The sequence below is a fragment of the Telopea speciosissima genome, chromosome 11 (assembly GCF_018873765.1).
Source record: "Telopea speciosissima isolate NSW1024214 ecotype Mountain lineage chromosome 11, Tspe_v1, whole genome shotgun sequence".
Classification (NCBI taxonomy): domain Eukaryota; kingdom Viridiplantae; phylum Streptophyta; class Magnoliopsida; order Proteales; family Proteaceae; genus Telopea; species Telopea speciosissima.
In genome coordinates, this window is record NC_057926.1 from 3,310,100 (window position 1) to 3,323,654 (window position 13,555).

Genomic DNA, 13,555 nt, shown 5'->3' on the forward strand with positions numbered 1-13,555 from the left:
AAGGAATCTACGCATCACACCAATGGTAATGCAAAGAATGGTATCATCCACATGTGTCCACATGGGTCATGGCCTGGACCCCACATCTCATTATGTGAAAAAACATGTGGAATTTGTATTTTTTTTTCCCTAATATTATTATTAAATTATTTTCCCCTCTTAATTATTTCAAAGAAAAGTCAGTTACTTCTATAATTTGAGGGGAAAATTTCCCCACAACACCTATTATTTCCCTCATAATGGAAGTTCTTTATTATTTTCTCTTCTATTTTGGCCATGTGGGTTCTATGTAGATGATATTGTACTGCTATCAGTGTGGTGTACAAATCAAAGAATAAAAACTTGGAATCTGAATCTGAATCGGTCTCGATCAATTCAGATCTGCATTAGATTAGAATCAAATATGATCATTGGAATTGACGAAAATATGCCCTAACCCTAAACTTTAGAAAGGGAGTGGTTGAGCCTGATCAACGAATCAATATTGATTGATTCAGCCGATCCAATTTTGATTCTCTAATCCTTGGATCCCTTCAACCAACAGCAGAGGGGTTCGATTCCCGTTATACGCGATGTGGCGAAAAAGACTGAAAAAACGAGATATGCCTTGCCTGCATTAAGATTTAAAACTTGTCGTCTACTTCCAGGAAATGTTCGGAACAGAGAACTTACAATGATACAACGCCGCATTCTCCGAAGATTGAGGAGCAAGAAGAGATCTATTAAGAGAAAGATTTATCCGAGAGAAAATCTTAACAGTTACATCCAATCACAAACTACACGAAAGTTGCCCCTTTTTCATGGGGATTTACCCATCACAGAGACTCCCATGTTTTTTCTTCTCATATGCCAACTAATTTTCAGATTAGATTCTAAGGCTGCGTTTGGTAACGGTCTGAACAAAGAACGTTTGTTCTTGACTAGAAATATTCTTTGGCGTTTCTAGTCTGGAACGGCATTCTGAGACCAAAAATGAGCGTTTGGTAACGGTCTCAAGAACGTGTTCAAAACGAAAATGGTGTTTGGTAAAACCTGTTCTTTCAAATTTGATTTTAATTACAATAATGCCATTTCCTTCTAAATTATACCAAAAAATACTTGTAAAATCATTTTCTCTCTTACCAACCTTAGCGTAAAATTAAAATATCTCATTAACATAACTAAAGTAATTATAAAAATATGTCAAATTTCAAAGATGCCATTAAAAATTGGGTTCTTGTGTGGATTAGTGCCATAACTAACTATGCTATGAACATTTGAATAAAAAGGGCCTTTGGTGGATTCGAACCACCATGCCCTTGGAACATGCTCATGTTCCAAGTGCTCTACCAATTTGAGCTAAAAACCCATCAAGTAGTATTCAATTAGCAGAGACAAAAGGGTATTTCAGCAGCTAAGATGAACCAGGGAAAGAAACACTCAACAGATGAATTTGGCTTTAGGTATGATGGGAAAATGATTCAAGTAAATAATGAAATAAACCACATTTTTTGAGAATATAACGAAATTAATGGAGAGGCAAAAGAACACAAACAGACACCCATACACCGGCACACACATCTCCAAACTCACTCCTGATCCAGCAAATTTGTGTGTGCATATGCACATACACACGGTAGAAGAATAAGGCAAAAAGGAAACAGGGCAAGAATGGCCACCGAATAGTAGCAACAACAATTTGTATTGAAATGGAAACTTACCACTTTTAAGTGCTTCACTTGACTTGTCATTGTAATAACTCTTAAACACCACTCATCATAAAACAACTGGAATAAATATTGTAAACTTCTGTCAGATCAGCAAAGCTCATAGTCCATGCATGACTTGGTAATGCAAGTGGAAGAACACCATTTATCTCCTCACTTTGCTCCTCTACAGCAGAAGCTTCCCTCAGTTTACCTTCCTTCCAAAGATTCTTCACAAGTATTTATTACAATTTTTTGCTGAGAGAGGGATCAAATGGTATAGTTCATTTGTTAGTAGCTTGGAGGATTAGAAACATGACTATTGCTTTTCAATTGGCAGCATCAAGGATCAAATTCAAGTTCCTCATGTCTTCGAAAATCCTCAATACAAGAGCTGCTTTCTCACTCTTACAGTAAGCACGGATAAGTAACTGAAACATGTAAGCATTCGGATTTATACTGCTCTGCCTAACCATTCCAAACAGCCTCTGTACCATTCTCAAATCTCCTTCAAGAGCAAAGTGTTGCATCAACCCACAATATGTCTGGATATCAGGTAGAATCCCTGATAATATCATCTCTTCAAGTATGTCAATAGCATCCAAACCTCTCCTACGCTTGACCAATGTCCACAGAAGTGACGAATATAAAAGCATTAGATTCAATTTTGACACTGCACCACAAACAAGTTCAACATCATGGAAGACCTTCAAAGCAGCATCAACTTTTTTAGCAATACTATATAAGTCAACGATTAATCTCAGAGTGCTGAATGATAACATTTTTAATATTTCACATTAATGAGGCCATCCATATGAACCATGAAGAGAAAAAATAAGCATGCACAACTGCAGATCAGAAATCAGTTCTTTTCATTTATTTATGTGATATGTGACCATCAATCCTTAAAAACATTTTTAATATTTCAATACACAAAGTGCTTAGATGAAACCCATCCCTACTTCCACAGAGAGAAGGATATACAGTAGGCTATCATTGGTTATAGAAGATTTCAAAAGCCCTAAAAATTTTCATCAAGAACCCTATAAAACCCATACCTTCCCATTTCAAAATTCTTCGATCTACCACCAGAGGGGTGACAGCACTGTGATTCTACCAATATTTGAGACATAATGGGAGAAAAGAGTTTGATATGTGAGATAACCCAAATCAAAACGAGATTTTACATCTCTTCAAAAACAAAGAGCGACAGAGAGAGAGATGACAGCCTTGTTCTTACCTTGAAGCCCCTATAGAGTTGCAGGCAGGTCTCCTTCTCTTACCTTTCTCTTCCCCTTCTTTTCCCTAAGATCGCAAGGGTGTTTTCACATTTTCAAGAAATCATGGGTTTTTGGTGATCAGCAAAACATACAACAGAACCACATTCGGTTGAGGGGTGCTGATCCAATTCCTGAGACAAAATGGGAAACAAATTGCATAAATCATCAGAGAGATCGACACAGAGACAGTGAGAGGGAGAGAGAGAGAGAGACAGACAGAGGGAAAGAGAGAGAGATGCAGAGAGTGCGAGAGATAGAGAGGGAGAGAGAGAGAGAGAAACAGAGAGAGGGAAACAGCGAGAGAGAGATGCAGAGCATGCGAGAGATAGAGAGGGAGAGAGAGTGAGAGAGAGAGAGAGAGATCTCACCTTAGGGTTGCAGAGCGAGATGAGTTTCCTTCGTCGTCTTGAAAAATCACGGGTTTTGTCCATCTCGATTTGTTCTTGTTCTTTGCAGACCGTCTCAGAGACGGTCAGTAAAGAACGTTCTTTTGGTGATAATAACCTCCGGTTTGTTCTAAAAGAACGAAAAAACGAACCACACAACTAAACGCATTTTGATGTTTTTTTGATCTTTTAGAACAAAAGAACTGTTCTAAACGGCGTTCTGAACGTTATCAAACGCGCCCTAAAGATTTAAAAATATCAAATTAAAATGGAAACATGACTCTCTTTTTTTGGGTGCAAGGGCCTATTGGGGACCATACAAGGGACCCACAAAGAGGCCAAAATAGACCCCCAAGAGGACCACACATTTCTTAGAAAGCAGAAAATTAATACTTAATTGATGCACATGTAACATGTCAAGTACCGATACACATTAAAAGAAATTACCAAACCGCATGCCATGGTCCTAGTGTAAGGCTACGTTTGGAAAATGTCTGAACAAATAACGCCCGTTCTTGACTAGAAACGTTCTTTTGCGTTTATGGTCTGGAACGGCATTCTGAGACCGAAAATGACCGTTTGGTAACAGTCTGAAGGACACCGTTCAAAACGAAAATGGTGTTTGGTAAAACCTGTTCTTCGCTATTTGATATTAATTAAAATACTGTCATTTCCTTCTAAATTACACCAAAAAAATACTTGTAAAACCCTTTTCTTTCTTACCAACCTTAGCATAAAATTAAAATATCTCAATAACATAACCAAAATAATTATAAAAATATGCCAAATTTAGAAAATGCCATTAAAATTGGGTTCTTGTGTGGATTAGTGTCATAACTGACTATGCTATGAACAGTTGAATCAAAATTGGGCCTTGGTGGATTCGAACCACCATCCCCTTGGAACATGCTCATGTTCCAAGTGCTCTACCAATTTGAGCTAAAGACCCATCAAGTACTCATTGATTAGGGTACACAGGATAAAGTATTCTTAATTAATTTACTGTGTTCTTCCCAGTGGTACTTCCCAGCCAGGACCACCAGTCTATACATGCAAAAAACATACAATCTGGTCAGCTTGTAAACAGAATGGATCCATCACAGCCCTATAATTCAGAAATCACTGATAATGGTGGCACTGCTGTCTAATAGAATGGATCCATCACAGCCCTATAATTCAGAAATCATCTATTAGGCTTAGTAGGAGAAAAAAAGAACTATATGTATAAAAGAAACAGTAAAAGGTGGTGAGGTGATAGCAATGAAGTTATGTTATTAGTCTTCTAGTGACACATTTAGTATGGATTATGAATAAAGAAAGAACCTTAACAAAACAGTCATGAAAATGGAGTCTGAGCAATGAAGCAGCCATCCGAGTCTCTTTTGCAACAGCCTTTGCAACAACTGACTTCACAATCTCTTGGGCTTTTGGGCATGAATGGTCATAGAACTGTGGATACAATTACCCACCATTGTTCTAGTGGGAGAAGCATAATGGAGCAAAGGCACAAAGTGAAAGAAACAGTATAAAGCTCATAGACAGAGGCAAAAAGTGAAAGAAACAGTACAAAGCTCATAGACAGAGACATTGTTTTGCTTTTTTTTTCCCTCAATAAGCAAACCTTAACAAGTGAAAGGAGACTATCTCAATTCTCCTGGCTGTTTGTTATGAAAGTTGAGTACCATGGGTTCTAGGTATATATAGAAAAGATTTTACAGAGTAGTCTAGAGAAAGAAAAAAACAGAGAAAAGGGTAATGTGGAGTTGGTAGCTTTGCAGCATTACCAAAATTAATTGGGTTCCTTATACAAAAAGCTTGCCATCAAATTAGAAGAACATCTGGAGCATTTCTTGTGAGGATCAATCTGATCAAATTACAAACTTTTTTGATCTTATGAAAGCAATTTAGCATAGTACTTGGCTCATGGGCCCTCAAATTTACCACAAAAAGCAAGATGTTTCAACAGGTAAAGAGGAATTCTTGATTGAATCACCATTTCTGTTACTGAGTTCTTCCTTATTTTCACTTAAAACTGAAATCCCCAGACTCAAAAGAGCTGGTTACTTCAAAATCTCTCAAATGGGTGCTTAAGGGTAAATTTCTCAAAAGGAAAAGGTAAATGATTTGATTAATGGTTGTTGAATCACGTGGTGGCACAAATGCATTAAATAAGTAATAGAAAAGCCAAATGAACAAAGGTAGTGGAGTGCAAAACTTGGAGTAGTTCGAAAACTGCACTGTGACCAAATCATAGAAGTGTTATTGGACTAAGATCAAGCATTTTCAAGAACACTCAAGCATTCTCCCATCAATCCCTCTCTAGGATTCCTACTGAACTCCTATACTCCCAGAAACTTCTCTTCACCTTCTTTCCTCCTCTGCAAGCTATCCTTCTTTCCTCTATTCTGTTTATATGGATAACTTGGTCCAATAACAGAACAGCATAGAATAATGCTGATGTTGTATTCAAGATTGGTTGGTCCAATCTCTGTTACCCAGATGTAACAAAGGACAAACCTTGAGCCCGTTTGTCTTTCATGTTGAGGTAATATAGTTAACTATTAAATGAATAATGGAAGTAATACCTATGAATAAAAATATAATTTTATAAAATTTTAAAGCTCTATGACGGATTTAATAAAATACAGAAAGAATCCCACAAAGCCCTATGACGGGTTTAATAATCAACATAGCTTCCCTCCCCAACCCCGAAAGATATTATTTTATAAATCATGCGATATAAATTCCTTCATAAACCCTAAAAGCCTGATCGATGGAAGAAAATCTAACCAATTCTACCAACAGTGAAGAAATCAGAAGCCAAACCCCACTATCTAAACTGCACAATTTGAAGAATAAAAGATACAATTGAAGCAAAGAACCAAACCTGAATTTTGGCCTTAACATTGTCGATCGTATCACTGCTCTCGACTTCGAGAGTGATAGTCTTCCCAGTTAGAGTTTTTACGAAGATCTGCATGTCGACTGGCTCAAGCTTCAACGATAGGGAGCGAGAGAGAGAGAGCGAGAATGAGAGATGGCGAGAGAGCGAGACAGAGAGAGACAGAAAGATAGCGAGATAGAGAGTGAGGGAGGAAGCGAGAGAGAGAGAGAGAGGGCTTCGCAACATACCTTGAAGGGATTGCAGGTCGTGAACTCTTCCGGCTGAATCCTTCTCTTCTCTCTTCCCCTTTTCTTCGCAAGTGATACCTTTCTCAAACCCCAAAGTGCTCACGGGTTTTGCTCGATATCCGTCAATTTGTCGTTCTTGTTCTTTACAGACCGTCAGGCAAAAATCCTTCCGATCCATTCTGAAAGACCAGAAAAACGAACCGACAAACCAAACGTAAATTCATGTGTTTTTTTTTGGTTCTCAAAGAACGAAAAAATAGTTCTAAACGCTATTCAGATATTTACCAAACATAGTCTAAATAAACACGATTTTACATGTAAACTTAAACTAAAAAATACATAAGGTAAAGGAACTTTTTTTCCTTCTCGAAGTGGAACAGGTTTTATGGAAAGAAACGAAATTAAAAAACATGTTTGGAAGTAAGGAACCCCAAACAAAGCAAGGGATAAGATGCCACAGGCCCACGGATCCCAAAGATAATCCAATTGGACCAAGATCCTCTATAGTATCGGCGGAGCAGCAGTGCACATCCGATGGCATAGTAGAGGTTAGGTGATACACATGACACACATGGCCTCTACTATATCGTCAGATGTGCACTGTCGCCCCACCGGTAGAGGATTTTCAGATGATCCATTTAGTAGAAACACCTTTTGCTCAAAGCCAAATGGCTGATAATTTATCTGTGTAATGCCAAAAATTGGGATAAAGAGATATGGATCAATCGGACCGCCAATCATTGTTTCTGACTTTTTGTGATCAGAATAGCGGTTAGATGGTCTGGACCCATCAACTCGTGGCCCACTTTGTAGCCTTACATTTTCTGTCATGGGAGGGCCCATGAAGTGGCACTGTTATGATGTGGCGTGAGAAAGAAATGGACTTTATTGGGTAGTTTTGTTGGTATTCTGAGTCATCCTTCACCTCCTGTCCTCCTCCGTCGCTATCGGATCTAAAGTCATGTAAACACACAAGCAAAGTTTCTATTGGATCACACAATGATTTTGGTCTCCTGACAGGGTTCTATTTGGAAAGTCTAATTAGCGGTTTCTAAAATAAGAGTGGGATCGGAGGAATGAGCCAATTTAGATCGGGATTGGAATTGGCGAAGGCTGATCCCAATTCCTCTTGTTTCGGAACGGTCGGTTCATACTCCATTTCTAGGGTTCATGCAGAATCTGACCGATTTTAATCAATTTGGAACAAAATTAGATCGGAATTGATTGGACCCGATTCAAATAAGGGTGTCAATTGGTTGATTCGTTTTGGTTCCAACCAGACTGAACGGATTTGGTTTGTTATTAGCTCAACCTGAAATCAAACCATTAAGGAAGTTTTCGGAGTCGGTTGATTTTGGTGCGGTTTGTTCGGTTTTTTGTTAATGGTTAGTAATCGGGCTACTATCAGGTTCTGTCTTTTCCAAAACGGTCAATTCTCATTGTGTTTCTAGGTTCCGATTGATTTCAGTTGATTCCTAATAAATTCCAACTGAATTGGAATCAACATCAGTTGGACCCGATTCAAATCCCAATTTTGAGTTTAATAACCTTGATAATGTACAATTGATCTAATAATATAAATTTGAAGGAGTTAGTCTGTTTAAAGCACGATTATAGTCCATACTTGAGTCCGATTATAGATTAATAACTGACCGACCTAAAAGGAACATAATCAGGCCCTAGTCTACAAGACCTGATTACTTAAATAGATGAAAACGGCGAAAAAACTTAAATCAGTGGGAACCAATTAGGCCTGACCGAAACCGACTATATTTGTAGCCTAACAATTTCTTGACATGGAAGGTCCCATGAAGTGTCTAGGAGGCTTAAGAAAAAACAAAACCTTATTGGGTGGTTTTGTTGGTATTCCGAGTCATCCTTCACATCTCCATCGATATCAGATCTAAATTCATGTAAACACAACCAATGTTTCTCCTGTATCACACATGTTGGTTTCCTGACAGGGTTTTTGTTAGAAAGGTCTAACCAGGGTTTAAAAAATCAGAATCGGATCTATCAACTCGGATAGGAATTGGCTGAGGCTGAACCCAGTTCTATTTTGAACTGAACCAAAATTGGTTGAACTTGATTCAGATACCGATTCCTTGTTTGAATACCCTGGTGAGTCTAACTCTTTCTTTTCTTTTTCTTTTTTTGGTTAAAAGGGAGCTTATATATTATAGATTACCAAGATGTATTACATTCTTAAGTACTTCTTCCCCATAGCATCATTCTGCAATAAAAGAGAAAGTGTTGTGGGAAGGGAATCGATACAAAGATTGTGAAATCTATAATGGAATTGTCTATTGACGTGAATGACTTGATTACAGGGATGAATAAAATAGAGTATAAATAGAAAGTTGGATTACAATCTTTATCACATGCGATAACAAGTTTCAATAGGAAACTGTTATAACTGTTATCACATGAGATAAGGCTGAGATCCTTATACAAGAAGGAATCCTTATACAAGAAGAAAACCCATTACAGAAGATTGAAATCAAAGAAAACTCTTTGCTTGGAGGGCGACGTGATCTCCTCCAATAGATCCGATCCGCTAATACTCCCCCTCAAGTTGGAGCGTAAAGATTGCAAACGCCCAACTTGGAAAGAAGAAAGAGAAACTGATCACGACCGAGTGCTTTGGTGAAGATGTCCGCTAATTGCAAAACGGTGGAGACATGAGATGTAGTGAGGCAACCGGATTGAATACGTTCCCGAATGACATGACAGTTAATCTCGATGTGTTTAGTGCGTTCGTGAAAAATGAGGTTGGCAGCGATATGAAGTGCAGCTTGGTTGTCACAAAATAAGAGCATCGGACTGCTCAACAAGACACCAAAATCAATCAATAAAGTGCGCAACCATACCAGTTCACAAGTGGCAGCAGCCATGGACCGGTACTCGGCCTCAGCAGAGGATCTGGAAACCGTGTGCTGCTTCTTTGATTTCCAAGATAGCGGGCTATTGCCAAGAAATGTGATGTAACCTGTAACAGAACGGAGAGTGATCGGGCAAGCGGCCCAATCTGAATCTGAAAATGCGGTAAGCTGTAGGGAACTCAAAGAAGAAAAATAAAGACCAGTGCCCGGGTCCGATTTCAAATAACATAACAAGCGAATGGCGGCATCCCAGTGAGGCTATCTTGGCCGATGCATGAACTGGCTAAGAGTGGTCACCGCATATGTGATGTCAGGCCGTGTTATGGTCAAATAAATGAGACGCCCAATGAGGCGGTGGTAGGGCGACGGATCGGACAGGACATTACCAGTGTCAGATGCCAAGTGATGATGCTGTTCCATGGGAAAAGATACTGGTCGGCCACCAAGTAAGCCAGCCTCGATGAGGATGTCAAGAGTATACTTGCGCTGATTTATAAAAATGCCAGTGGGGCTGTGTGCCACTTCCAAGCCAAGAAAGTATTTTAAAGTCCCCAAGTCTTTAATCTTGAACCGAACCTGGAGAAAAGCGACCAAGGCTTGGATGGCAACAGAGTCATTGCCCGCAACAATGATGTCGTCGACATAAATAAGAACTGCAGTGTAATTGGTTTTGGTGGCCTTGACGAAGAGGGAATAATCAGCCAAAGATTGACGGTAACCCGCAGCTTGGAGAGAGCGAGTGAGGGTAGCGAACCAATTACAGGAAGCCTGTTTGAGGCTGTAGAGAGATTTATGAAGCTTGCAGTAGCAGGTCTCCCCCTGTTTGCCATAACCCTGGGGGAGGCGCATGTAGACATCCTCGTGTAGGTCCCCATGCAAGAAAGCATTATTAACATCCAACCGATGTAAATGCCAACCACGGATAGCAACAACGGCAAGAAGACTTCGTACAGTGACAAGTTTGGCGACTGGTGCAAACGTGTCAGTGTAGTCCAGCCCCTCCTGTTGAGTGTAACCCTTAGCAACAAGACGCGCCTTGTAGCGCTCAATAGATCCATCGGCGTTGTGTTTGACCTTGTACACCCATTTGTAATCAATGGGTTTCTTACCTGCAGGAAGAGGCTGCAAATATCCCCACTGGCAACGGATATCGAGTTTTCAACCCTGTGTCTCAAAAATTTTTTGTTTCACGTGATGTGGTTTTTCACGAAACCGAATTCTCTTATGCTCCACCACCTTCATCATCCCCACCACCCTTAGTCCTACCACTTCCCTCCCCTGATATTCCCTATGTCCCACCACCATCATCCCCACCAATTCCCACTTCCCCATCCGTTCCCACTTCCCCATCCATTCCCACTTCCCTTCCACCAGCTCCCCTCCCACCCATCTCCACCGGGACCTCTCCTTCCCCACCATCTCTTTCTTCTTCCACGTCTCCCCTCTCTCCACCACACTCACCCGTTCCCTCCACTTCCCCTGCACCCCTTCTTCGTCGCTCAGCCCGTATCCACACTCGTCCCGCTCGTTTGGATGATTATGTTTGTTCGGCCGTGGCTTCTACTACGGGTTCCCCTTCTGTCACGTCTTCCTTGACAGATAATATTTCCTTTCCTCTAGCTACTACATTAAATTATTCTAATTTTTCTTCCAAGCATTTTGCGTTTTTAACTGCCATTTCTTTTGATTATGAACCCACTTCTTTTATTGATGCCATCAAATATCCCCACTGGCAACGGGCCATGGAGGCAGAACTTTTGGCCCTTAAGCAGAATAACACTTGGTCTTTGCAGCCTCTTCCTGTAGGGAAGAAAACCCATTACAGGAGATTGAAATCAAAGAAAACTCTTTGCTTGGAGGGCGACGTGATCTCCTCCAATAGATCCGATCCGCTAATAAAGATTAACTTCTTGCGAGGAATGCAACAAATTCACCAAGAAATCTGCACAACTAATGAACCCACGATTACCAAACATACGAAAACAACTGGTAAAATTGCAACTTCTTACTTGAGTCTCTAGTAAACCAAAGAATGCCAAATGATTACTAGCAGCCCAATCCAAGACTGCTCTTCTCTTACCAGAGTCATTCATCCCCTTGATATTCCAAGTACCAAACTTCATCAATTAGATTGGGGAGAGGAGGAGCATCGCAAAGGGCCACTCCTGCCCGGGCTGCGATCACATTCTCGAATTGAAGAACTAACATCAACACCAATCCGAGAACTCTCTTCAGGTCCCAGTTGCTGAAGGGCAGCAAAGCGATTAGTCCCCTCTGGTAAATCCTCATGTTGTTCATCCCCTTCTACAGCAACTTCACGTGGTAGTGACCACAAGTCCATCTACAATATTCCTCAACTATGGAAATTCTTGATTGAGACTTGAGAAGCTGATGAGCCGGGAGCAGCAGAATTGGGCCAAGGGCCCGCCCAGCTAGAGCCTAAAGGTGGATAATAGATGTGACTGTGACCAATCTTAGTGGGTCCAAATCTATTTCTGGATTCCTTATATTAAACATGATCAACAACTACAACTATATCCTATCACAGTCCATTAAATATATTATGTAATAGTTATTTAAGGAAAATTTCTTGACTTTCATATTTTTGGGAAATTTCATTGGAACACCAAAGCATTAGGATATTTATAGAGAAGCCATCCCTATTCATTTTCCCCTCCTTTTCTTTATTTAAATAATCCTTTTCCATTTACAACTTTGGATCTTCCATCTAGTCAACTCCTTCAAGGGCCCATTTGTGTAAATATTTGGGGAGCAAGGGGTCAACAAAAATTTGACAATGGAGTCATTGTATAAAACACTATCTTCTTTAATTATTGGTCTCACTGGTCGCTCTAGAGGGCAGGCCTTGGTGCAACGATAAGATTGTTTCATTGTGATCAAGTGGCCACGGATATGAAACAGCTTTTTTGCGAAAGTAAGGGTAAGACTATGTACATTCTGATTCTCCTCAAATCCCACAGTGGTGGGAGCCTCGTGCAATGGGTTACACCCCCTTATCTGATCAGCCATATCAGTCCATCCATATCGATTCTTGGAGCTAACGTTCGTGCCCAATGGAGAGGTTGGGATGGGGAGGGAAGGAGAGTCGTTTCTATAGGAGGTGGAAGAGACAGACTCAGGCTGGGCACATCGCTGGGAATCTGGCATGCCCAGCCTTTTGTAATTAATAAAAAATAAAATAACATCAAAAAAGAGAAAAATTAAAATTAAATTAGAGTTTTTACCTTTTTACTTATCCTGGTCAAATTCTTGGAATGATTAATTATGGGCCATCATTAAAGTGAAGATGGGAATCTTCAAAAGCATGAAATGGACTTAATGCAAGAAGTGTCCAATATTTCAAAAAGCTTGGGCTTATTAAAATGGAAAATATTCTATTGCAATGAGTTCAAATGTCAAAAAAGTCCAATAATAAGAAAAAAAAATTGCAAAATTTTAGAAAATGACTTTGTATCAGTCTAGAATTTTCAAATGAAAATTTCCCCCAGACAATGAAAAATGGCAATTCTATTGGTAGGATAGAAAATTCTACAACTTTTATTTTAAGGGACAATATCATCCCCCTCCCTTCTAAGGTTACTTAATATCAATCCAGTATCCAAGTTTTAAAAAATATCTACCCCCTTCCCTACTTTATAAAGATTATATCAACCATACTCTAACTGCTAAAGACCACCAACTGATGACGTGGATAGGTCTAATTTATCTAAAACCCCAAATTACCCTTAAATTATTTTAATTCCAATTTTACCCCTCCAATCCCAAAATTCCCTTTTTCATCGTTTTTACCCCCAAAAGCAAAAGGCCTTTTTTATTGTTTGTCTCTCAAAATCAAATCCCATTTCATCGTTTTTCCCCAAAAGCCAAAGCCAGTTTCATACCTGCAACCCAAAAATGAAGAAATAAACAAAGAAGACGAACAAACGAACTGGCCCCACCTTCTTCTTGTCTCTAACTGCCTGTCCCGTTTCTTCTTCTTCCTCTGCTTCTCTGGTTTCTTCTTCTCTGGCAGATCCTCTTCTTCTTCGTATTCTTCTGGCAGCAGCGCCAGCACCACCACCATAGCAGCAGCAGTAGCGCTCTCTAATACGCCAGCACCACCATCATAGCAGCAGTAGCAGCGGCAGCACCACAACACATGCCGCCGATCTTCATCTTCTCTCTGCTAC